The 26,129-nt window shown below is 39.9% G+C and overlaps 2 pseudogenes; both read left to right on the plus strand.

Moving 5' to 3' along the window:
* Window positions 1-5,104: 5,104 nt before the first annotated feature.
* LOC138147339 (nucleophosmin pseudogene) lies at window positions 5,105-6,321 on the plus strand (annotated as a pseudogene).
* Window positions 6,322-22,829: 16,508 nt separating this feature from the next.
* Window positions 22,830-23,423, plus strand: LOC138147341 (ADP-ribosylation factor-like protein 2 pseudogene; annotated as a pseudogene).
* Window positions 23,424-26,129: the final 2,706 nt, after the last annotated feature.

The following is a 26,129-nucleotide window of genomic DNA, read 5'->3' on the forward strand; positions in this document are numbered from 1 at the left end:
AACATGAAACCACTGAAATTATATATGGGCGGCATCCTCCCAGTAATCAGAGAAGAGTTGTGAGCAGATGCTGCTAATTCTTTCTTAATTAAGTTCTTATAGGGACCACAAAGGACCCAAGATAAAGTCCTGAAAGTGATCCAAGATGCCCTGCCTGTACCTACATCAGATCCTGTACACCCCTTCCAGCCAAGGGACTCTGTCCTAGTCAAGAAATTCACAGCATCTGGGCTAGAACCTGCCTGGAAGGGACCCCACATCATTATTCTTACCAAACCCACTGAGGTCAAAGTAGACTCCATCCCTACCTGACTCCATCACTCCTGCATGAAACTGGCCTACCCTAATGAATGGAAGGTGGACCCAGGACTGGATTCTCTCAAGCTAAGACTTTCCCATGTTTCCTCATAGTATTATTTTCTCCATGTCAAACCCCCATGCTCCTAAGAGTAAAAACGGCTGGACTATTAGGAAAGGGGAGCAAGTACTCTGGAAATTCTGGGATGAGGAGGGTTCATGGGCTTGGAAGAAAGGCTAAAGATGTCCCACAACCCACCTACCTCCTTATATGTCCCCTGTCCAGTTTGGCAATCCTGGCCAATCCCAACCATGGTAAGACCTTCCCCCGCTACCCCTTATTCTGAGTCTAAGGGGGACTCCTGAGCCCTCGTCCTACACCCCTTCCCTCAGCTTTCCATAATTAGCTTGCTCACAGCCATACACCATGGTAGTAAACACTTCCTGGCCCAACCTTGACCTTGACTGTTGCCTTTGCATGGATGCTCAGCCCCCCTATTATGTTGGTCTAGCCCTCCCTGAGGAAGCCTCCCAAGCATCCAGTTCTGAGGCAGGTGACTGGGATAAACTGAGTTTAACTCTAGGGGATATCTAGGGCTCTTGTACTTGTCTGGTCCCACCCTCTTTTAAAGTCAGCAATTCCCCATAGTCTCCAGTCTGTAACACCACAATTACTGTCTCTGCTCCCTCTTTGGGCTCCCCCTATTTTCTGGTTCCAGAAGGAACATGGCTAGCATGCCTTGATGGTCTCACAAAATGTGTCTCAGCTCAGGTCTTCCTTATTTATTTGGATCCCTTGTGTATCTTGGTCTCTGTTCTCCCAAAAATATCCCTACTCCCAAGAATAGAGGGATGGGCATTCTTCTCTCATGAGGGACCCGTGGCCAGGCACCTGGAGAAGCGGGCTGCCCCAGTTCTTATCACCATCTTGGTGGATTTGGGCCTACTGAGCTCCACTGCTTTCAGCACCACTGTTTTAATCTGTAGTGAGGCAAGTAACCATGAGCTGAGTGCACAGGTGTACCTAGACTTGAGCCATCTGGAGCAATCTATCTATCAGCTTGAGAGACAGGTTAACTCATAGACTGAGATGGTCCTCCAGAATTGTAGAGGCTTTGATCTCTGTTCCTGAAACAGGGAGGCCTCTACACTACACTAGGGGAAGGCTGCTGTTTTTATGCCAACAATTCTGGCATAGTCCAGGAAAGTCTATCTCTGGTGTGAAAGAACTTGGAGACTAAGACTATGTGGGTATGTGCAGAGGCCTGGATGAGGCCTAATCAAAGTGGTGGCAAGTTGATCCAACAATGACAAGGGTCATTGCCAGGCCTATCACTGCAGGGCTGGGACTGGACAGAGCTGGGTAAGAGTCAAATGCAGCGACCTTGGCAGTAGCAGCAGCTACTCCTGGGACTACCAACTCATATGCTGGAAATTCAAGAAACCCCTGTCTGATCCTCCAGGGACCAGGATGCCAGAGTGAACCTGGCTGCTCTGATCCCTGCCTCTGACACTAATAACACAATAATTGTTGCCCCAGAGCAAAGCTTTAAACAGTAAAGGCTTGGGAAACCTAGAAGAAGGGCATGGCTATGGCCTGCCTCAAAATGGGTAAAAAGCAGACTGCAAAGACAAAGACTCTGGAGTTCTACTATTGTGAGAAGAAGGAACCAAATTCAGAGGGAGACAGTGTTGACTTCACACCCACAGCTGAAGCCTCAACAGGGACCTGGTCTCAAGCACAGACAGCATTCTTAGATGAGTTCAAAAGGAACTTTGAAAATTAAATTAGAGAGATAGAAGATAAAATGAATAATTCTTTTAAAATCAAAATTGCATAATTAGAAAAACATTTAAATGAAGAAAACAGCTCCTTAAAAAGAAAAATGTGTGATATGGAAAACCAGCTTCAAAAATTAACCAAGGAATATAATTTGCTAAAAACTAGAATCAACCAAATTGAAGCAAGTAACTCTATGAGAAACCAAAAATCACTCAAAATGTCAGGAATGAAATAAATATAGAAAAAGAGGTAAAATATCTCAATGGAAAAATAACCAACCTGGAAAACAGATCCAGGAGAGAGATAATCTGAGAATTATAGGCCTACCAGAAAGTCATGTTGAAAAAATGAGCCTGGACAACATCTTCCAAGTGCTCACCAAGAAAAACTGCCCGGAGATACTAGAAACAGAGGGTAAAATAGAAATCTAGAGAATCCACCTGACACCTCCTAAAAGAGATCCCAAATTGAAAAGTTCTCAAAATGTTGTGGCTAAATTCCAGAACTATTGGGTAAAGGAGAAAATACTTCAAGCAGCCAGAAAAAAAAACCAATTCAAATATTGTAGAACCACAGTGAGGATCACACAGGATCTGACAGCTTCTACACTGAAAAATCAGAGGAACTGGAACATGATATTTCACAAGGCAAAAGAGCTTGGGTTACAACCAAGGATCACCTATCCAGCCAAACTGAACATATTCTTCCAGGCAAGGAGATGGTCATTCAACAACATAATGGATTTCCAGACCTTCTTCATGAAAAATCCAGAGCTCAATGGAAAATTCAACCTCCAATTATGATATGCAAGAGAGACATAGAGGGGCAGCCAGGTAGCACAACGAGTAAGAGCACCGGCCCCAGTGTTGGGATGACCTGGGGATCAAATCCATGCTCAGACACTTAGCACCTACCCAGAAATACCTGGCCTTGTAACCTTGAGCAAGTTACTTAACCCCAATTGCTTAGGTGTGGCCAGGTGGCTCAGCAAGTAAGAGCAGCAGCCCCAGTGTTGGGATGACCTGGGGATCAAATCTGGGCTCAGATACTTAGCACCACACCCAGAAATAACTGGCTGTGTAACCTTGATCAAGTTACTTAACCCCAATTGCTTTAAAAAAAGAGACATAGAAAGGTAAATAAGGAAAACACACACACATACACACACACACATCCTGTTATTTAATAAGAGCAAACGGTTTATAGACAAATAGAGGGTGTGGTTATAAATTACACAAAATGACAATAAAAAACCTTTTTAAGGGCTGCAAAGGGACTGCAATGGAAGAAGAGGGAAGAATGAAGCAGAAAAGGGTAAATTATGCCACAGAAAGAGGCATAAAAACAATATAGTAGAGGGAAAGAAGGGAAATGAGCATTATATGAGCTTTTCCCTCATTGGTTCTGGTATTAGGAGAGAATAACACAACCATTTAAGTATAGGACTCTATTGAGAAGAGACACAAAACTTATCATAACAGAGGTAAAGAGGGGAGGGAGAGGAGCATTGCATGAGATCTGTTCTTGTCAATCTTGGTTTGAGGAAGAAATAACATACTACATTAAGTGTAAAAATCAAGCATACCCTACAGGCAGTAGGAGGGGTAAAGGGCTAAGAAAGGGAGGGGATACTTAAAAGGGGGAGAAGAAGTAAGGGGGAAGGGGAGGTAAAGGGAGGGGAACTGATAAGATGGGAATACTGAGGGAGGCAATGGTCAAAAGGAAAACTCTTAAGGAGGGGAAGGGAGAAGGGGAGAAAAATAGAAGCATAAACAGGGGAGGAAATAGGATGGAGGAAAAGAGACAATCATAACTGTGAATGTGAATGGGATGAACTCCCCCATAAAATGGAGGTGGATAGCAGAATAGATTAACAACCATAATCTTACAATATGCTGTTTGTAAGAAACACATTTGAAAAAGGGGGATACACACAGGGTGAAGGTAAAAGGCTGGAGTAAAATATATCATGCCTCAGCTAAAGTAAAAAAAGCAGGGGTAGCAATTCTTATCTCAGACAAAGCAAAAGCAAAAATTGATCTAATTAAAAGGGATAAGGAAAGAAACTATATCCTGCTAAAGGGCACCATTGAAAATGAAGCAATGTCATTAGTAAACATCTTTGCATGAAGCAGTACAACATCCAAATTCCTAAAGTAAATATTAAGGATGTTAGAGGAAGAAATAGATAGCAAAATTATACTAGTGGGGGACTTCAATCTCCCCCTCTCTGAGTTTGATAAGTCTAATCTCAAAATAAACAAATTAGAAGTTAAAGAGGTAAATAGAATCTTAGAGAAGATAGATATGGTAGACCTCTTGAGAAAATTGAATTGGGATAAAAAGGAATATATCTTCTCAGTGGTACATGGCACATATACAAATATTGACCATGTACAGGGGCAACTAGGTGGTGCAGTGAATAGAGCAACTGTCCTGGAGTCAGGAGAACCTGAGTTCAAATCCAGCCTCAGACACTTGACATGCTTACTAGCCATGTGACTTTGGGCAAGTCACTTAACCCCAATTGCCCTTCAAAAAATAACAAAAAAAATTTACCATGTACTAGGGTATAAAAACCTCACAATTCAATGCAGAAAGGCAGAAATATTAAATGCAGCCTTCTCAGATCATGATGCAATAAAATTTATGTAATAAAGGGGCATGGAAGGATAGACTAAAAACTAATTGGAAACTAAATAACTTTAACCTAAAGAATGAGTGGGTCAAACAAGAAATTATAGAACCAATCAGTAACTTCATTCAAGAGAATGACAATAATGAGACAGCATACAAAAACTTGTGGGATACAGTAAAAGCAGTTTTTAAAGGAAGTTTAATATCCCTGAATGTATACATAAATAAAATAGGGAAAATGGAGGTCAATAAATTGGGCAGGCAACTGAAAAAGCTAGAAAAGCAACAAACTGAAAATCCCAGTTTTTTTTTTTCCTTGGTGTGATTCTGTCCTGAGCAGAGTCCCTCGGGAGCCAGAGCCATTCTGTCCGTTGGCCTCATTGCTCTTCTCTTCACACTGCTCTGCTCTCCTCAGTATCACTGCTCAAATGGAGGACTCAATGGAAATGGATATGAGCCCCCTCTGGCCCCAGAATTTCCTCTTTGGTTGTGAACTAAAGGCTGACAAAGATTATCATTTTAAGGTAGATAGTGATGAAAATAAACACCAATTGTCATTGAGGACTGTGAGTTTAGGGGCTGGTGCAAAGGACAAATTGCATGTTGTTGAAGCAGAGGCACTGAACTGTGAAGGCAATCCGATTAAAGTAATGCTGGCATCTTTGAAAATGTCTGTCCAGCTTACAATTTCACCAGGCGGCTTTGAGATTACACCACCAGTAGTTTTGCGGTTGAAATGTGGTCCAGGGCCTGTACATGTGAGTGGCCAGCACCTAGTAGCACTGGAGGAAGATGCATAATCAGATGATGAAGAGGAAGATGATATGAAACTATTAAATATGTCTGACAAACGATCTGCTCCTGGAGTTGGTAGCAAGGTTCCACAGAAAAAGGTCAAACTGTCTGAAGAAGATGATGATGATGATGAAGATGATGATGATGATGATGATGACTTTGAAGATGAGGAAAGTGAAGAAAAGACCCCTCCAGTGAAGAAATCTCTTCGTGATGCTGCAGCAAAAAATGCACAAAAATCAAACCGGAATGGAAAAGATTCGATGCCGTCCACACCAAAATCAAAAGGTCAAGAATCTTTCAAAAAGCAGGCAAGACTCCCAAAGGACCCACTTCTCTAGAGGATGTTAAAGCAAAAATGTAGGCAAGCATTGAAAAGGGTGGTTCCCTCCCAAAAGTAGAAGGCAAATTCATCAACTATGTAAAGAATTGCCGGATGTCTGATCAGGAGGCTATTCAAGATCTCTGGCTGTGGAGGAAACCTCTTTAAGAAAATAAGTTTAAACAGTTTGTCAAAATTTTCCATCCTATTTCTGTAACAGTTAATATCTGGCTGTCCTTTTTATAATGCAGAGTGAGAACTTTCCCTACCATGTCTGATAAATGTCATCCAGATTACTTTGCCAAGAATATGTTGTCCAAAATGCCTGTTTAGTTTTCAAAGATGAAATTCCACCCTTTGCTTCATTTAAGTATGTATGGAATGTTATGATAGGGCATAGTAGTAGTGGTGGTCAGACAAATGGAAATGGTGGGGAGACAAAGTATACATGTGAAATAAATTCAGTATTTTAATAAAAAAAAGAAAATCCCAAATAAAATACTAAATTACAAATAATGAAAGCCAATGGAGAGATTAATAAAATTGAATTTAAGAAAACTATTGAATTAATAAATAAAACTAAGAGCTGGTATTATGAAAAAAAAACAATAAAATTGATAGACCTTTAGTCAATATGAAAAAAAGAAAGAGAAAACCAAATTACTAGTTTCAAAAAAAGGGTGAGCCTACCTCCAATGAAGAGGAAATTAAAAGAATAATCAGGATTATTATGCCCATTGTATGCATATAAATTTGACAATCAGTGAAATGGATGAATATTTACAAAAATATAAGCTGCCTAGACTAAATGAAGAGGAAGTAAACTACTTAAATAACTCCATCTCAGAAAAAGAAATTGAACAAGCCATCAAGGAACTCCCTAAGAAAAAATTTCCAGGGCCACATGGCTTTACTAGTAAATTCTATTAAACGATTAAAGAACAATTGACTCTGATAATTTACATACTATTTGAGAAAATTGGAGGAGTCCTACCAAATTATTTTTATGACCCAAATATGGTACTGATACCGAAATTGGGAAGAGATAAAACAGAGAAAGAAAATTAAAGACCAATTTCCCTTAGGAATATAGATGAAAAAATTCTAAATAAAATATTAGCAAAAAGACTACAGCAACTCATCAGGAGAATAATACACTCTGATCAAGGAGAATTAATTCCAGGGAAGCAAGGGTGGTTCAATATCAGGAAAACTATCAGTATAATTGACTACATCAACAACAAAACTAGCAGAAACCACATGATTATCTAAAAATGCAGAAAAGGCTTTTGACAAAATACAACACTCATTCCTATTAAAACACTAGAAAGAATAGGAATCAATGAAGTCTTCCTTAAAATAATAAGTAGCATCTACCTAAAACCATCAGTAAATGGTATATAATGGGGATAAACTAGAAGCATTTCCAATAAGATCAGGGGTGAAACAAGGATGGATGTCCACTATCACCCCTCTTATTCACTTTGGTACTAGAAATGTTAGCAGTAGCAATAAGAGAAGAAAAAGAAATTGAAGGAATCAAATTAGGCAAAGAAGAGACAAAGCTATCACTCTTTGCAGAGGATATGATGATATACTTAGAAAATCCTAGAGAATCAAGTAAAAAACTATTTGAGATAATAAACAAATTTGCCAGTTTCAGGATATAAAATAAATTCACATAAGTCCTTGGCATTCCTATACACTTATAACAAAATCCAACAACAAAAGATAGAAAGAGAAATCCCATTTAAAGTTGATGTAGACATCATAAAATATTTGGGAATCTACCAGTCAAAACAAACCCAGGACTTATATGAACACAATTACAAAACACTTTTCACACAAATAAAGTCAGATCTAATCTACCTGTCAGAACAAACCCAGGACTTATATGAACACAATTACAAAACACTTTTCACACAAATAAAGTCAGATCTAACTAATTGGAAAAATATCAATTGCTCATGGCTGGGTCGAGCTAATATAATAAAAATAACAATTTTACTTAAATTAAATTACACATTTAGTGTCATACCAATCAATCTACCAAAAATTTGTAGAGCTAGAAAAAATAGTAGTAAAGTTAATTTGGAAGAAGAAAATGTCTAGAATATCAAGGCAATTAATGAAAAGAAATGCTAGGGAAGGTGGCCTTGCCATACCAGATTTTAATATGTATTACAAAGCAGCAGTCATCAAAACTACTTGGTACTGGCTGAGGAATAGAGTAGTGGACCAATCTAATAGACTGGGTACAGAAGACCCAGCAGCCAATGACTATAGTAATCTACCATTTGATAAACCAAAAGACCCCAGTTTTGGGGATAAGAACATACTATCCAATAAAAACTGCTGGGAAAACTTAAACATAGTATGGCATAATTTGGGTACAGACCAATATCTAATACTATGCACCAAAATAAAGTTGAAATGGGTGCATGATTTAGGCATAAAGGCTGATACTGTGAACAATATGGGAGAGCAAGGGATAGTTTACCTTTCAGATCTATGGAGAGAGAAAGACTTTATGATGAAAACAGGAGTTGGAAAGCATTATAAAATGCACAAAGGACATTTTTTATTACATTAAATTGAAAAGCTTCTGTACAAATAAAGACAATGTCACAAAGATTAAGAGGAAAGTGGAAAATTGGGAAAGAATGTTTACAACCAATGTCTCTGATAAAGGCCTCATTTCTAAAATGTACAAAGAATTGAGTCAAATCTATAAGAATACAAGCCACGCCTCAACTGATAAATGGTCAAAAGATATGAACAGGCAGTTCTCAGAAGATGAAATTAAAGATATCTATAAGCATATGAAAACATGTTCTAAATCACTATTGATTAGAGAAATGCAAAATCAAAACAACTCTTAGGTACTACATCTCACTGACCAGATTGGCTAAGATTACAAAACAGGAAAATGATAAATCCTGGAGAGGATGTGGAAAAACTGTAACACTAATACTTTGATTGTGGAGTTGTGAACTGATCCAGCCATTCTGGAGAGCAATCTGCAACTATGCCCAAAGGACTATAAATAAGTGCATACCATTTGACCCAGAAATACTACTTCTAGTGTTACATCCCAAAGAGATCAGAGAAGTGTGAGGAGGACCTGTATGTAAAAAATATTTATAGTGGCTCTTTTTGTGGTAGCAAAGAATTGGAAATCAGGGGGATGCACATCATTTGGGGAATGGCTGAACAAGTTGTGGTATATGAATGTAATGGAATACTACTGTGCTATAATAAAATGAGGAGCAGACAGACTTCATGATAACATGGAGAGACTTATATAAACTGATGCTGAGTGAGAAGAACAGAACCAGGAGAAATCTCTACACAATCACAGACACAACGTATGTGTGACGACCAACGTCAATAGACTGGGTCCTTCTCAGCAATGTAAGGTTATAAGACAACTCCAAAAGACTCATAATTGAAAGAAATACCCACATCCAGAGAAAGAGATACAGAGTCTGAATACACAGTGAAACAAACTACTTGCTTTCTTTTTTTTCTTGTTTTGTTGTGTTTCCTCTTTCCCACATATCATTCCATCAGTTATAATCCTTCTGTGCAACCTGACTAATGATTAATGTGAAGATATTTGTAGATCCTATATTCAAGTACATGTTGCTATGATGGGAATGGGAGGAGGAGGGGGAGGGGGAAAATGAAACTCAAGGAACTGTGGAACAGAATGTTGTAAAATAAAATAAAATAAATAAACAAAAAAGAAAAAGAAAGAAAACAACATAAAAAAAATCTAAAAAAATAAAAATAAAGAATGGGTACTTGGTTAAAAAAAAAATAAAAGGACCTTGAGACCAGACAAAGGGAGAGGAAGAATGTTGAAAATTGGTACAAGAGCCTGTTTCGGACATCCCCATGGTTAACCACGATGATCTCTGCCTTAGCTGGACCATTATTGCTTATTAGCTTGGCCCTCAGTGTAGGCCCTTGTTTGTTTTCCCACCTCTTGAAACTCATTTTGCCCACTATGACAATGTCTCCATCACCCCACTATTAGGCACCAATTGTGAGTCAAGGGTTTGACTCATGGCAAAAAGAAGTGGGGATTGTTATAACCGTCATTTTGTGAATATCCACCATCCCTGGTGGATAAGTTTGCCTAGGAGACCTGCCCGAACCTGCCACCTGGAACCCATAGCTCCCCCACTTTTGTGTTTAGTTCCTGGAATAGACTTGGGAACTTTCCAATGGGGCAACAAATGGATTGCTGGGCAACGAACTGATCACTATCTTTGCTTCTGTATTTTCCCACTAGAGTAATAAGTGTATTTTTGTATTTTTTGTCTTTACAAACCCTGGGCACATACTCTTCAGGGCTGCTTGATTTGGGTACATTGCCCCTGTAGTCACTGGCTAAATAAACTCCACTTCTAAAATTATTAAGGTCTCACTTGTTGTCACTTTCAGTTCAACACATTAATGCTACTCCCTTCCCATTAAGATTACCTATAATTTACTCTGAATATACTTTATTTGTATTTGTTGTCATTAGAACGAGAGTTCCTTAAGAACAGAGAATCTCTTCTGCCTTTCTTTGTTTCCTATGGCATAGCACAGTACCTGGCACATAGTAGATTGGCTGTTTCCTTTGTGCTCAGAGGACCAAAATGATATCACAACATTGGGGTCAAGGTACAGTTGTGTTCAACTATGGCTGATCAGACCAAAATGAGTTTAGAAGGCTCTACCATGGGTCAAGTACAAATAGTCTGGAAGAACATTTGGAGTAGAGATGTTTCTAAATTTGTGCATCTCATGTGTCTTTTGAGCTACTACAATTCTCCCTTGCTCATAGATCACAGTGACTTCTTCAATGTAGGGCACATCATGCTGGATGGTTTAGTGCAAATTTTTTCCATGTCTCACAATTGATTCCAAAGTTTTTCAGACAGACCTTGAAATTGCCCTTGTATCACTTGCTCTGATCTTTATGTGAGTACTTGTCTTGTGTGAATTCTTCATAAAATTGTCTTTTAGGTAAATATACACTTAGCATTCAAATAACGTGGCCAGCCCATCAGAATTGCACTCTCTGTAGTAGAGATTGAATACTTGGCTGTTTAGCTCAAGAAAGGACCTCAGTGTTTAGTACCTTATCTTGCCAGGCAATCTTCAGAACATTCCTAAAATGAAATTAGTGGGAACAATTCAGTTTTCTGGCATGGCACTGGTATGCTGTAATGGGAATGCAAATTTGGAAGATCTTCCCTGCCCCTAGGTTAAAGTGCACCTGAAGCCTGGGGTGGGAGGCTTGTTTTTCAGTAGATACTTCTTGATTGGCCAGTGGGTCAATAAGGTTGTTACATTCTCTGAGCCAGGAGAAGGCTATATAAGCCCTGATGTGTAGCTTTGTTTTGGGGGCTCCCTTTGAGAAGTGTTCTGTGATTTGATCTGTATTCTGAAAAGCCGTTGTCCAGAGCCCCCCCAGCTTTGAAAAACCCAGATGTTGACTGGGTATGGATGTAATGGTTGGACAGTTTGGAAATCTGTCTACTTGATCTGTTTCTGTCTTGATAATTCTGCCTGTATGCTTTGAAGTTCGGGGTGCTGACCTTTTTCGCCTGAACAAGGTAAACGATATATGTCTGACTGATTAAAGTAAGCTTGTTAACCCATTTTGAGTTGCTTTCCTTTATCAAAGCAGATCCAAGAACCTGTGGTAGCAGCAAACCCTGAGGACGTGCTTGGGGTGCTTGCCACTACACATGCTGTCCAGGTTTCACAGGCATACAACAATGAGATTAGTACAACGGTTATGTAGATCTTCAGTTTGGTAGGCAGCCTTATACCTTTTCTCTACCATACTTTTCTTTAGTTGTTGTTGTTGTCTTTTTTTTTGTAGGGGGAAAGGCAGGCCAACTGGAGTTAAGTGACTTGACCAAAGTCACACAGCTAGAAAGTGCTAAGTGTCTGAGGCCAGATTTGAACTCATGTCCTCCTGACTCCAGGGCTGGCACTCTATTAACTGTGTCTACTATACTTTTCTTTGAAGCCTCCCAAATACTGTGATAGTTCTGAAAATGCATATGTCAACTTCATCATCTATGTGTACATCCCTGGAAAGTATACTGTTAGGGTAAATGAAGTTATTCACAGCATTCAAAATTTCTTCATTTTCTATAAATAATGGTTCCACATTTGGATGGTGCAGTGCTGGCTGATGGAGAACCTCCATTTTCTTGATGTCGTCAGGCCAAAAAGAGCACAAGTAGCAGAAAATCAAGTCAAACTCTGTTGCATCTCAGCTTGAAAGATTGCAATGAGTGCACAATCACCTGGTAACAAAAAGTTACACAACAATTCTCCCTCCACTTTAGTCTTGGCTTGTAGTTTTTTAGAGTTAAATAATTTATTGTCAGTGCAGTAGTTGACCTTGATGACATTTTCTTCCTCACTGAAGACATCATGCTAAAAAACAAAGGAGCAAACACATAGCCCTGCTTTACTCCAATGGTAACTGGGAAAGCCCAATAGCACTATCCATTATCCAGAGCCTGTGCAAGCATACTATTATAGAACTGGCCTACAGTATTGATGACCTTCTCCAGGTGACCAAATTTTGCCATGATATTCCCTAAGTCCTCATAACTGACAATATCAAAGGCCTTGGTCAGATTGATGAATGTATATACACACTTTTGTTCTCTAGCAAGAATCTTGCCAACAATGACTAAGAGAGAGCTCCACCCCCATCATCACAGGAAAATCTATTTTCTTTTCCTTTATAGAGATAAACATGGGAGGCATCCATGAACTCCCAAGGGATAACCTTCTCTTGCTATATAACCTTGAAGATTTCAGTCAACTTTTGTATGAACAGTGGACCTCCTGCCTTGTAAATCTCAGCTACAATAGAATCATTACCAGGTGCTTTGCCACAGTAGAGCAGTGTACTGACATCCAAAAACTCTTCTTCAGTTAGAAGTTTAGCTAGAGAGGGGTAGACTTCAACCCGAATTATAGGATCAATGGCTTCAGCATTTGCTGATGATGGTCTGCTCAGAACAGTATGGAAGTGTTCAGCCCATCTCTCCAGGATCATAGGTTTATCACTAATCAGTGTGGCTCCATCAGTACTTAGTAGTTAAGATTCACCATAGGTTTTTGGCCCATTAATAGCCTTTAGGGCATCATAAAAGCACTTTGGATTGTTACTATCAGCATATAACTGAATTTCATCTGTCTTCTTACTGAGACAACAATTCTGCATATCTCCAAGCTTTGCTTGCACTTTACCTTTGATGGAATTAAATGTGGCCTTCTTAGAGACTGATGAACCACCCTGCTTGTAAACCCTATGGAGTTCTCATTATATTTTTTAAAATTTAACAGCTTCTGAATGTCCCGACCATTTTTGTCAAACCAATCTTGATGTTTGTGAGCAGTCTGACCCAGGTGAATAAATGTAGTCCTCTACATCAAATCTCTGAAAGCTGCTAATTCCTTTTCTGGTCCACTGTTGCCAACTGAGTGTTGGTTCAGCTTTCCCTACAAGTTAGCAACAAAATGTTCACCCAAAAAGAAGCACTATAATCTGTGGATGTTAAGTCTTCTGATAATCATCTTGCCTTGGGGCCATTGCTTTTGTTGAATTCAAATATTCAGCTTGGAGAGGATAAGTCTTTGATCCCTCCAGCACTTTGTTTCTTTCACATGCCCTTTGTCTCTTCTCCTTACAATGATATAATCTATTAAATGCCAGTGTTTGCTGCTAAAATGTATCGGTGAAATTTTACTGATTTTAGATAAACAGGAAATAGTGCTGTTCTTGAGAAAGTCATGAGATGTACAAGTCTCAAGTAGGAAGTAAGTGTTGTTGTTTCCAACTCTACTCCTCCCAAGGACTCCCTGCAATACGTGATCATCTGTCTCCTTTGGCATGAAAGTCACAAAGAATTACAAGTTTGTCCTCTTTTGACACGTTGACGATGAAGGTCTCTGGGTCTTTGTAACAATTTTCTTTGACCTCATCAGGGTTTGTCATGGTAGGAGCAAGCACACTGAGAGTGGTGGCATGGTGCTTTCCTGTCAATGGCAATCACATACTCATGAGCCTGTGGTTCACTCCTTTGAGAAATCATACAATCTTGTTAACTAGATTAGATTTTTATTGTGGAACCTCCTCCAGCTTCATATTATTCCCCACCACTGAAGTCACTGCAGAAAAATGTGTATACAGTTCTGACTAGTAAGTGGGCTCCCATTTGCCAGCCTTGTTTCATGCAGGGCTGCTATTCGACTTCAACGCCTGCTGAGTTCTCTCTTAAGAGTTGTAGATCTTTCAGGTCTACTGGATTTCATATTGTCCATAAGTGCACACACATTCCATGTATCAATGGTGAGTGGAATCATCTTTGTAAAAATTTGTTGTGCATTTTTTATGTTTCAACCATAGATTCAACCATGAGATCTCTTCCTGCCATGGTAAACAGACAAAGTTTAGGTTGGTGAAGCAGACAATTTTTAGGGCACCTTTTCTAGCTCCTATCTCATGCCAGGAGGTAAACAGTGTCATCCTTAAAAAAAGGCTGCTCACATACTCAGGGAAGTGCCAAATCCCACTGGTACTTCACTCCAGTGAGAAGACAACCCTGAATTCTGGGTCATCTGTGTAGTGTTGTGACTATAGCTCCCAGTGTATCCATGCCTGCTGTTCTGTCATTTGCTGATCCCCACAGGACCTAAAGGTAAGTAAAGATAGTAAAATGGTATGGGTGATATCTTTTGACTTGCTCAGAATTTGAATTTACGCAAATTACAGTTTCATGAAGTTGTCAGTTTCACTCTCACTTGTAGTCACCAGAGACCATTGGCAAGACAAAAGTCAAGATGACTAGTGATGACTTAGGATACAATGAATGACCTTGACATCTTTGATGTCTAAACAAGCTCTAAGTGTTCCACAGTGCCTGCTTCCACAACCTTCTTGGCCCATTGAAACAAACTGTTCACATCTGTTTATTCTGCTGGGGAAGTGTTCACATGCTTGGGATAGATACCCTCCCCCCTCAAACTCACCAACAGTTTAGAAGACCCTCAGTTACTCTCAACCTGGGTAAGCCAGTCTGTTTACCTGGGTGTGGTCATTGTGCATGCTACAGCTTCTTGGAACCACAAATGTGAGTTGGGTGGTAGATGGATATTAAGGTGGAAAGCAGCCCTGAAAAAGGGGTTGGCATTAGCCAAGTCTAATACCACAGGTATTGGTCTTTTCTAAACCCCTATACACTCCCTGGTATATAGTATTAACTAATAATTGTTTTTTGACTTGACTTGACAAACCCCAACCCTGTGTTACTCATATTATTTTTCTCCTTTGATCCTATCCATATTCTATTCAACATAGCTGGAGAAAGTTCCCCAACAAAGATGACTAGGCCTACTACTATTGTGTATTAACTCATTTTAACTGGACCCACACCGATGTAAAGCTATCCTTTATACCTCCTTAACTTAGTTTCTATCTTACTCACCACAGAAACTATTTTTCTCCTCAACCCTTGCTTATGTCTCTTCACCACCAACTTCACACCTAATGAATTAATCCCATATTTTTGAACTAAGAAAATAGAAATCATTCTCCATTAATTCCATCTTTTTCCATTCTTTTCATGTCAAAATCTCTCAAACAAGGCACTTGTAAATATTGCCTTCATCACTGGGTTCCATGTGATCTAAAGATTCCAGGGAGGGTTTATCTCAGTCAGGTTGCTTGTCTTTCTCTTCCTTTCATTGGTCACATGGCATGCTAAAGAGTAGTGAAATTAGAAGTCCAAGCTCCAAGGTTTTTAGGTTTCTAAAACCTTGAACCATTTGGGTTCAAATCCTAGCTTTGCAGTTTGACACTTGTGGGATTTGAACAAATCACTTAAAATGCAAAGGCCTTAGCATCATCCATTGTAAAATGAAGTGGTTAGATAAGATTATTTCTATGGTCAGCTCCAATTCCAAAACCTTTGTATTTTTTGCCCACAATATTTCCAGTGCTTGGAGCAATCTCCCTCCTCCTCTCTGACTATCCAAATAATGAAATCTTTTAAGTCCCAGCTCATATTGAGGATTCTCTAGAAAACATCTTCCCTGAGAATGATAACCCACACTCATTCCTCTCTTCTGTATTAACAAGATATGTGAGTATAATATACTAGTACAGAATTTTTTCTGAGGAAAGTAATTATCCTGTAGTAGTGATAAGCCAAAAGTCCAGGAAAGGGAAATGACTTGCCCAAGGTTATATCATCGTTAAGTGGCAGAGTAGGGATTTCTTAGGTCTTCTGACACTGAATGAAGCTTGCTTTGCCCAGTCTATATTTAATTGCTCCATTAAAAAATAGCACTATAAAGCTAAAAATTAAATTCATCTTCCAGTTTTATATTGAGCTCCCAAGATATTTCTCTGTCTGGATTAACTTTTATATTACTTTTAAAGAATTAAAAATGTTTTTCATCATAGGAGGCTACAAGGGGAGAAATGCTAAATTCAAGGGAGCTTTACTTACTCATCTAATTAAAATGAAATTCATAAAAATTGAAATACATGACAAGAATATAGTTGCATTTTTTAAGAAAAATGAATATAATTGGAGAAGACAAAAATTCACTAAGAAATTGTAAATTTTCTTTTACTCCTACCCCCAATGTGAAATCTTCATTTTTTTTTCCTTTTACTTAAATGCAGTTAGGAGTATTTAAGAATTTAAAGATGAAAGTATAATACATGCACAAAAAGTTAGCCACTGCAAATATATTTTCTTAACTTTGTTGAAGTTCTTTCCTGAAGATTTGGTAATTTTTAAGGTCATAGCTCAAATAGGCCTTCAGAGTACTTAATTTTTTTTTCCTTTTTCAAGTGTAATTTTGATTATGTCAGAAAAGTAAAATGCTGGTTTAAATATTTTTAGACATGGAAAGAAAGTACATGATTTCCCAGTTTCCCTTCTGCTCTTTTTCCTTGCCAAATTCACTTTAGTGACAATGAGAGGCTTTACTGTTATCATTTTTCCAGACTAAATATCAACTAAGATAAAGTTCCTGAAAGGTTAATAAGTTATATATGACAGAACTACTAACACTTATGCATGCAATTAAAAATGTTCAAAGTACCATGGGAGTTTATTTCTTTTTACTTTTTTTTTCTGACTTAATTGATTTGCTTCTGCCAGGGGTTACTTCAGAGAGCTTTTGAGAAGCAAAATAACTAATTAAAATGTAAATACACATTCCAAGGCTGCCAAAGGTGAAACCAAATATAGTAAGACACCATCCTTGTTGCTAAGCAAAAGGAAACACTGACCCTGCAGAACACCTCAAAAAATGTTGCAAAGGAAACTCATCTTTTCCACTCAAACTGATCCTTCTTCCATCCTCTTCCCTTCTGTGGATAGCACTGCCATTTGCCCAAGTCATTCCAGTTTAAAACCACTGAGCCATCAAAAGTTTTCCACTCTCCCTTACCTGCCAAATAAGGAATTAATAATAATATAACATTATCTAGCATTTATATAGTGATTACAAGTTTGCAAATTTCCATATGCTATTTTATTATATCCTTACTATAACCATGGGAACTGGGTACTATTATCACCATTTTATACTTATTGTTTATCAGTCACTATAGTAAACCTGAGGATAAAAAAGAAAACAAAAATTTTAAAAATTCCTTGCCCTCAAGTAGTTGAAATTCTATTGGAGGTAATCTGGAATCATATAAATAAATAAACAAACAAACAAACAAATAAATAAATAAATAAATACGAAATATGGTAGGAGAAATGGTACTTAAACTGCCTTATTTGGGGGGGTGGTGGAGATCAGTCTCTGTATCTCATTAAGGCTGGGGACACTCACAATTCAATTGAAATTCTAATCAGCATGGAAGCATTATATTTGAATATTTGATTTTAAAACTTTAATTCCAGATTCATTCCCTTCCCCCCCGCCACCCACCCCCATTGCGGAGACAAGCAGTTCAGTACAGGTTGTACATGTGCGGCTAATGCAAACAATGACATAGTAGATATATTGTAAAACACTGACTATATTTCCCTCCCTCCTATCCCACCTCCCACTTGTTCTATTCTCTACTTTGATCCTGTCCCTTTTCAAAAGTGGGTGCTTCCAACTTCCCTCTCCCCCAGCCTGCCCTTCTTCCATCATCCCCCCTCACATCCCCTTCCCCCCCTATTCTCCTGGAGGGTGAGATCCCCTATTTAGTGTGTATTTCCTTCCCTCCTCAAGCCAGATTCAATAGGAATAAGGTTGACCCATTCCCTTTTGCCTTCCTATTCTTCCCCTCCATTGTAACCATTTTCCCTTGCCTCTTCTGTATGAGATACTTTGCCCCACTCTGTCTCTCCCCATCTCCTCTCATTATATTCCTCTCTTACCTCTTAATTTCACCTTTTAAGTATCATCCCTTCCTGTTAAATTGGTCCTGTGCCCTCTATCTATGTATACCTGTAAATGTATATACACATATTCACATATGTATTCATATGCCTGCATACCCTCATATAAAGACATATATATATATATATATATATATATATACACATACAAATATATATATATATATACATACATATATATTTCTAATCCCTTCAACTACTGAGAAAAGTTTCATAAGTTACAATTATTGTTTTTCCATGTAGGAATGTTAATAGTTCAACTTTGGCCAGGTGGCTCAGCAAGCAAGAGCACCGGCCCCAGTGCTGGGATGACCTGGATCACATCCAGGCCCAGACACCCAGCACCACACCCAGAAACAACAACTGGCCGAGCAAACCCGAGCAAGCCACTCAACCCTGATTGCTTTAAAAAAAAATAGTTCAACTTTGATAAGTTCCTTATGATTCCTTTTCCTTGTTTATCTTCTCATGCTTCTCTTGCTTCTTGTATCTGAATGTCAAATTTTCTATTCAACTCTGGTTTTTTCAGCAAGAATGCTTGAAAGTCCTCTATTCCACTGAATGACCATATTTTCCCCTGAAACATGATACTCAGTTTTGCTGGGTAGGTGACTCTTGGTTTTAATCCCAGCTCCCTTGACCTCCAGAATAACACATTCCAGGCCCTTCGATCCCTCAGTGTAGAAGCTGCCAGATCCTGGGTTATCCTGATTGTGTTTCCACAATATCCAAATTGTTTCTTCCTGGCTGCTTGTAATATTTTCTCCTTAATCTGGGAATTCCAGAACCTGGCTATAATATTCCTAGGAGTTTTCTTTTTGGGATCTTTTTCAGCAGGTGATCGGTGGATTCTTTCAACCTCTATTTTGCCCTCTGGTTCTAAAACATCAGGGCAGTTTTCTTTGAGAACTTCCTGGAGGATGCTTTCCAGGCTCTTACTTTGGTCATGGCTCTCAGGAAGTCCAATAATTTTTAAATTCTCTCTCCTGAATCTATTTTCCAGGTCAGTGGTTTTTCCCATGAGATATTTCAGATTGCCTTCTATTCTTTCATTTGTTTGGATCTGTTTAACAGCATCTTGATTTCTCATAAAGTCATTAGCTTCCATTTGCTCCAATCTAATTCTGAAGCAATGATTCTCCTCAGTGAGCTTTTGAGATTGTTTTTCCATCTGGAAAATTCGACTTTTTAAGGCATTCTTCTCCTCATTGCCTTTTTGAGCCTCCTTTGCCATTTGAGTCAGTCTGTTTTTTAAGGTATTATTTTCTTCAGTCAGGCTGTTGACTCTCATTTCATAATTTTCTTGCATTGTTCTCATTTCTCTTCCCAATTTTTCCTCCACTTCTCTTATCTGCTTCTTAAGGTCCTCTATGGCCTGTAACCAGCTTGTATCTTCCTTTGAAGCTTTTGGTGCAGGAGTTCTGACTTCACTGTTTTCCTCCTGTTCCATGCCTTGCTCCTTCTTATCCCCAAAATAGGAATGTAATGTTGGAATCTTCTGTCTGCTTTGTTTCCTTTGCCTGCTCATTTTGCCACTCAATGATTTGACTTTTGGGCTTTTTGCCACAGTAGGACTGTGCCAACAGACAGGGGAATTTTCGTCCCAAACGCTGGGGTTTTCTCAGCTGCCAGAGGTATTAGATGGGTGCCCTCTCTGAAGTCTCCACATGCTCTGGCAAGCTGGACACACACCCCAGGACCTCCACCCTAGACTGCAATCCAGATACAAGCAGGTTAAAGCAAGAGCGATGACCCCTCAGACTGGTGCTTGGTCCCCCTACACTCTGCAGGCCAGGAGCTGAAGCCGCCATGTGGCGCTGGCAGGCTGTGCTGTGCCGGCCTCTCAGTGGTTTCTCGTCCCGGGGGTAAAAGACACACACTCCACTTACTGGGTCCCAAAGTCCAGACTGCACTGGCCTCTCACCTTGTCCTTTGCATCTATGTATTGATAAATCTGGAAACGGCCACAGCTGCTGCTGATCTGGAGTCCCTCTGGCTGGCGGCTGGTCAGGCCCACCTTGGGGCTAAAGCCTCGGCGTGGTGCTGGGCTCGGCTCCCAGAGCGCTGCGCTGGCTGATTCCTGCCGGCCTGCCGGGCTGTCCTCAGCCTACCTAACCTCCTGAGGTTAGCTTCTCTGTTTCATTTTGTGGGTTCTGCAGCTCCAAAATTTGTTTAGAGTCCCCTTTTTACATGGATTGGGGAGGGTGGAAGCCGGAGCCGTGGGAGGGTCGTGCTTCTACTCCACCATCTTTGCTCCACCCCAGCATGGAAGCATTAAACTGTTCTGATTTATTGGGGGGGGGGGCAGGTTCATCTCTCCTTGGGCAGCCTGGTAACCTCAGCTCTGTAGCAGCAAGCACCCCAAGCACGTCCTCAGGGTTTGCTGCTACCACAGGTTCTTGGATCTGCTTTGTTAAAGGAAAGCAACTCAAAATGGGTTAACAAGCTTACTTTAATCAGTCAGACCATATATCCTTTACCTTGTTCAGGGGAAATGGTCAGCACCCCGAACTTCAAAATATACAGGCAGAATTATCAAGAAAGAAACAGATCAAGTAGACAGATTTCCAAACTGTCCAACCATTACACCCATACCCAGTCAACATCTGGGTTTCCACACCTGGGTTTTTCAAAGCCGGGGGACTCTCAACAATGGCTTCCCAGAATTCAGATCAAATCACAGAACACTTCTCAAAGTGAGTCCCAAAACAAAGCTACACATCAGGGCTTATATAGCCTTCTCCTGGCTCAGAGAATGTAACAACCTTATTGACTCACTGGCCAATCAAGAAGTATCTACTGAAAAACAAGCCTCCCACCCCAGGCTTCAGGTGCACTTTAGCCTAGGGGCAGGGAAGATCTTTAAAATTTACATTCGCATTACAAGCTCTCAAGGGCTAACCAAATCAGCAACAGACTTTGTGGCAGACACTGAATTGGAGTTAATTTCAGAACTCCTGAACTCAAGTGATCCACTAGCCCCAGCTTCCCAGCATCACCAAATGCAAGCTAGTCTTTTCTTTTATCTTTTATTTTGAGCTGAATCTTGAAGAAAAAATGAAATTCTAAGAGGCAGAAGTGAGGAGTAAAAGCATTCCAGGAATATAGACCAGACTGTGTTAATTGTATTTGTTGTGTGAAATTTGGATTCAGTCAAAGGGCAGCCCTTGAGGGTCTAGAGGGCCACCTGTGATCTTCAAGCCACAGGTTCTCCACCTCTGTACCTAGAGATAATAGAAAAGCTACCAGAAGTTTTTTTTAGCAAGTGAGTGGCATGGTCATATCTGAGCTTTAGGAATATCAATTTCTAGAATGGATTGGCCAGGGGAGAAAGTCAAGGTAAAGAAACCAGTTAGAATGTTACTTTAGGGGGTGGCTAGGTGGTGCAGTGAATAGAGCACCCACCCTGGAGTTAGGAGGACCTGAGTTCAAATCTGCCCTCAGACACTTAAAACAAAAACTAGCCATTTGACCTTGGGCAAGTCACTTAACCCCTATTGCCCTACCTCCCCCTCTCCAAAAAGCAAAAACAAAAGAATGTTACTTTAGAGAGAAGTGATAAGTACCAGGGTGGTGACCAAATGAATAGAGTAAAAGAGATATTTTAAAAAGTGTGCAAGTATAGTTCACAAGACACGACATTTATTTGATTAGACATAGTTGGGGGTGGGGGGATGAGGTGAAAGAGGGTAGAAGTCTAGGATAACTCAGGTTGTAAATCTGGATGACAAGGAGGAAGGTAGTGTTCTTGATAAAAACAGGGAAGTTAAGAACAAGGATGGGTTTGGGTGAAGACAATGAGTTCCATTTTGCATAAGTTGAATTTGTAATACCTATGTGATGCCTAGATAGAGGTAACCAGTAGTAGGCAGTTGGAGATATGGGTCTGATGATCAGAAGAGAGAGGAGGACTAGGTATGTAGATATGGGAGACATTAACAAATAGATGGTCATTAAACTTATGGGATCCAAGTCAGCTATGTGAGAGATGTTGGGAAGTAAGGGAAGAAAGATGAGGATAGAGTTCTGGAGTTCACCTAAAAGGAGAGGGCAGGATATGGGAAATAATCAAGCAAGGGGGTGATCATACAACTATGAGGCAAATTAGAAAAAGAGTAATGTCACAAAAACCCAGGGAGGACAGAATATCTGGGATAGTCAAAAATTTGAAGTGCTACACAGAAGTCAAGACCAATGAAGATAGAGAAAAGGCCACTGGATTTAGCAATTAAGAAATCATTAGTGAAAAGGGAAGATTTCATAACCAGAGAAGAGTTAGAGAGTATTATAAAATGCAAAATGGATAATTGTGATTACATTAAATTGAAAATTTTCTGTACAAATAAAGTCAATGTAATCAAGATTAAGAGGGACGTAGTAAATTGGGAAAGAATTTTTACAACCTGTCTCTGATAAAGGCCTCATTTCTAAAATATACAGAGAATTGAGTCAAATCTATAAGAATACAAGTCATTCCCCAATTGATAAATGGTCAAAGGATATGAACAGGCAGTTTTAAAAGGAAGAAATTAAAGATATTGAGAAAGGCTCAGTGGTGGGGAGGGGAGGCTGGGACCATGGGGCTCCTGACCATCCTGAAGAAGATGAAGCAGAAGGAGTGGAAGCTGAGGCTCCTCATGTTCGGTATGGACAACGTGGGGAAGACCACCATCCTCAAGAAGTTCAACGGGGAGGACATTGACACCATCTCTCCCACCCTGGGCTTCAACATCAAGACCCTGGAGGACTGCAGGTTCAAGCTGAACATCTGCGATGTGGGGGGCCAGCAGTCCCTCCACTCCTACTGGCGGAACTACTTGGAGAGCATGGACAGCCTCATCTGGGTGGTGGACAGCGCTGACCAGCAGCGCATGCAGGACTGCCGGTGGGAGCTGGAGAGCCTGGCCGGAGCCACTCTCCTGATCTTTGCTAACAAGCAGGATCTCCCTGGGGCTCTCTCCTCTAAAGACATTCGAGAGATCCTGGAGTTAAACACCATCCGCAGTCACCACTGGTGCATCCAGGGCTGCAGTGCAGTGACAGGAGAAAACCTGCTTTTGGGGGTCGATTGGCTGCTGGACGACATTTCCAGCCGCATCTTCACTTCGGAATGAGCCCACCCTCACTCCCCACCCCGTCCCCCAGCTCCTGGACCTACTCCTTGACCCAGCTGCAGGGCAGTCCCTCTGTGCAGCCCCGGCTTCCTGTAAAACATTCCTGTGCCCTGAACCTCTCTGGCCCAGGGCCCCTCAGGGAGCCGGGACTGGAGGGGGACTAAAGCCCTCGGGACACCGACTAACGCCTCCCCATGTCATAACCAGATGCTGCTCGCAGCTGTTAAACAGGAGAGACCCTGCTGCTGTGTAGGAGTGCCTTCCTCCCCAGAGGAGTGGCCCCCATTCCCTACCCAGTCCCTCCTGCAGCACCTTGTCTGTAGATTGGTGAAGGTGCAGGGAGACCTGGTGCCCCAGCTCTGGAGGGCTCCTTCCTCTGCTCAGCATATATACACATATGAAAAAATGCTCTAAATCACTATTTATTAGAGAAATGATTAGGGAAATATCAAAATAACTCTGAGCTACCACATCTCACTGGCCAGACTGGCTAAGATGACAAAACAGGAAAATGATAAATGCTGGAGAGGATGTGGAAAAATTTGAACACTAATGCATGGTTGGTGGAGTTGTGAACTGATTCAACCATTCTGGAGAGCAATCTGGAACTATGCCCAAAGGGCTATAAATAAGTCATATCCTTTGACCCAGCAATACCACTTCTAGGGTTACATCCCTAAGAGATTATAGAAGTGGAAAGAGGTCCCCTATGTGCAAAAATATTCATAGCATCTATTTTTGTGTGGCAAAGAATTGGAAATCAAGGGGATGCCCATCAATTGGGGAATGGCTAAATAATTTGAGGTATATGAATGTAATGGGATACTATACTATAAGAAATAAGGAGGAGACAGATTTCATAATAACCTGTAGAGACTTATACAAATTGATGTTGAGTGAGAAAAGGACAACAAGGAGAAATTTTTACACAATTTCAGACACAACATATGTGTGATGACCAACTTTGATAGACTGGGCTCTTCTCAGCAATGCAAGTTTATAAGACACCTCCAAAAGATTCGTGATGGAAAGACATGTTCACATCCAGAGAAAGAACTACAGAGTTTTTTACACAGATTGAAGAAAACTACCTGCTCACGTTCTTTTTCTTGTTTTGTTTTGCTTCCTCTTTCCCATTGTTTGTTCTAGTGGTTATAATCCTTCTTTCCAACCTGACTAATGTATGATGTGAAGGTATTTGCAGATTCTATATCTGATTGCATGCTGCCATGGAGGGAGGAGGCTGGAGCGGCAGGGGGAGAAAATTTGAATCTAAAGGGATTGTGGAACTGAATCTTAATAAACTAAAAGTAAACAAATAAATTAATAAAAAAAAATCTACCAAAAAAATCACTAGTAACTTTTGGGAGAATGAGTTATTATCTTCCTCTGGTAGGTTCATCCGCGCAGGAAGAAAACAATTGTCCTGTCAGATGTCATGATGCATAAGACAACTTTTCTAATTGCCCATAAACATGATATTGAGGATCCACACTCAGATCCTAGTGCCTGGCTGAGGCATTATATCAAATGAGATAAGGCATGGAACAACTCTTTGAAAATCTTCAATGCTATGTATATTTCTATGTATACAAATAATATCCCTGAAGGGAAAGTAGGTAAATTTTATAAACTTTTTTTTTTTGCCTGACTCATCTCATTTTTCCCCCTTAGCAACCAATTAAAACAAATAGAACCCTTTTCCCCTCTCTTGACTAGACTATCAGAGGCTGGTCATTCATTCATTTTCACTCAACATTTCTTGAGTACCTGCTCCATTTATAATCCTGTACTTGGTGCTATTATTTCACTCAATGTCAGGAAGAGGATACAATATGAGAAGGAAGGATGTGTGATATTATCAAGAAGGCTGGCCCAGACTTACATGGTTTGAATTTCTCATCCTGGCTCCAATTTTCCCTGCTGTGTGACTTAGGGAAGGTCACTTCACCTTTTGGGAGCTATCATTTCTCATCTGATAGTTAGATTAAAATCATCACAGCACTCTTTGACTTTAATATGCTAGAATTCTATTTTCATCAACAAGAGGATTTATTTATTTATTTTTCATCTACTGAAAATAATGTTAGCTATTCAGTTTTGCCTGTAAAATTCTGAAATCTGAAGTAAAAAGTATTTTTTCCTTCTACCTTGGAATCCAAAAGTGTCTTTTATAAGTTCTTGGACACCTCTGTAAAAAGAGCCAATATGAAATAGCAGCAAATTTTATAAAACATTTGAAACAATTTGGCCACTATATAAATAAAAATACTATTTGAAAAGAACTTAACTTAGTCCCTGCTCATAGAACTTTCCATAAAAATACTTATTCCCTTTCCCTCTCCTTCAAATGTTATCTCATTTAATTCTCACAATGACCCTGGGAGGTAGGTGTTATTATTGGGCACATTTTCAGATGAGAAAAGGCAAATAGAGATTAAGTGATTTCCCCAAGATTACAGAGCTAATAAAAAATCTGACACCAGATTTGAAGTCGGATTTTCCTGACTCTACGCCCTGTTCTCTATTCACTGTGCCACCTAGCTGCCCAAAATGTTCATATTTGTTTATAATTTTCCTACAAAATATATATTTTTAAAAATGAGGATCCAAGATTGGTACTGGGGAGATATATGAGGAAACTGGGCCAGAGGAAAGAATATCCTCCAAAAACTTTACCTTTAATTTTGCTGCAGATTATTTCAAATTATTTGGGTAAGAATCTTTTC

Source organism: Petaurus breviceps, unplaced genomic scaffold (genome assembly GCF_028583685.1).
Source record: "Petaurus breviceps papuanus isolate PSGF00001 unplaced genomic scaffold, PetGlider_PUasm1.0 90784, whole genome shotgun sequence".
Taxonomy (NCBI): domain Eukaryota; kingdom Metazoa; phylum Chordata; class Mammalia; order Diprotodontia; family Petauridae; genus Petaurus; species Petaurus breviceps.